Source organism: Bactrocera latifrons, unplaced genomic scaffold, assembly GCF_001853355.1.
Source record: "Bactrocera latifrons isolate USDA-ARS-PBARC rearing strain unplaced genomic scaffold, ASM185335v1 scaffold_1168, whole genome shotgun sequence".
Classification (NCBI taxonomy): Eukaryota; Metazoa; Arthropoda; class Insecta; order Diptera; family Tephritidae; genus Bactrocera; species Bactrocera latifrons.
The window spans coordinates 25,192-26,736 of NW_017534595.1; positions in this window are offsets into that span (position 1 = coordinate 25,192).

Below are 1,545 nucleotides of genomic sequence, written 5' to 3' on the forward strand. Positions count from 1 at the left end.
CAAATTATATATGATTTAATATAATTTAACAGTAAGAATTCTTGCTGGTTACTTACTCAATAAAAATTTTTTGGAACAATTTGGATTTTTAAGGGCCTAGGGGCACACCTTACCCTTATCCGATTGACACCAAATTCCATAGAGCTCTTTTTTTCATAGAATGGAACCAAACTGAAGGGTAGCCCACGAAAAATTATTAAAAATTTTAAAAAGTGCTATATAAGAGCCACCGTAATATACATAGCTATAAAGAATAGAAATTTCAATTGAATCAATTATTTCTTTCCCTCCCAAAAAAAAATCGATTTTTCTAAGCCTCTAAAGCAGGCAATATTCGTCCGCGATCTTCACCGTTCGGCGACACGAGAGAAATGAGATATTGTGCGTAAGTAACAAAAAATACGACATACATGTTTGCACACCGATCGTAAAAAATCAAAAATTTTCGCGAACATTGATCGGTACGCGCACAAGCCCATACAAGAGAAAATCGCATGCACACACATACCGATCGAACGCACTTGTGTGTCGTGTATGGGCATTTTGTGGAATCGTACGAGGAGACGTTTTATTGCTTGGAGTCCGGCGAAGATATTGATGGAATAAATATACAAAGTGAAATAATGGCATTTCTAAAGGCCGGAAATAAAAACTTTACCAAATGCCTGCAGTGTGGTAAAGAATATAAGACAAACGGGAACACAAGCAATCTTCTTGACCACCTAAATAGATTTCATTCAAATCTAGAGAAGGATGAACAAGAAGATATTTGCCAAAATGCTCGCCAATCTAGCCTAACGTAACTTCAAATTAAAGAACAAGTGAACAGCTAATTTAATTGTTATTTATTTAAGTCGGTGGATTCTTATTTCAAACGTGCCATACAATATGAAGAACATTCGAAAAGGAAAGCGGATATTTTTTCTGCATTGGTTGGATTGGTTGCCCAAGATTTTCAGCCATTCAACATCGTCACAAATACTCGGTTTTGACATTCCGTTAAAATTTTAGATCCTAGATACGTCTTCCTTAGCCCCAATCATTTACGTGATATACATATTAAAAATCATTACATGGATTAAAAGAAAAAATTGGAGAATATGCTGCACGAACGGATGGTTGATCATGAGCGACAAGGGGTACTTCCCATAACGTCTTATTTCATTGACAACCATTTCAATTTGCGCTCTGCTGTTCTATCCACAAACAAATTAGAAGATGTAACCACTCATAAAGCAGAAAGTGTCGAAAATACTATAAAGTTAAATGTTATGTTAGAATGAGACATAACAAATAAGGTATATTAGGGGTACTCGCTTGCTCTTGCAAAATCCTTGCACGGTGCAAGAATTGCATATATTTCCTCTTGGTGCACCGGCACAACAACAAACACAMGCAGAAAATTATTTGCAATGGCTGTAAAATATGTCACACCAAAACCCATGTATATTTGCGTGCAATATCACGCAAAAATATAATTGCAACCCTGTTTTAGCTGTAATTTTGCATAAAAACATATTACGTCGTTAAATTGCTGAGGAAGGT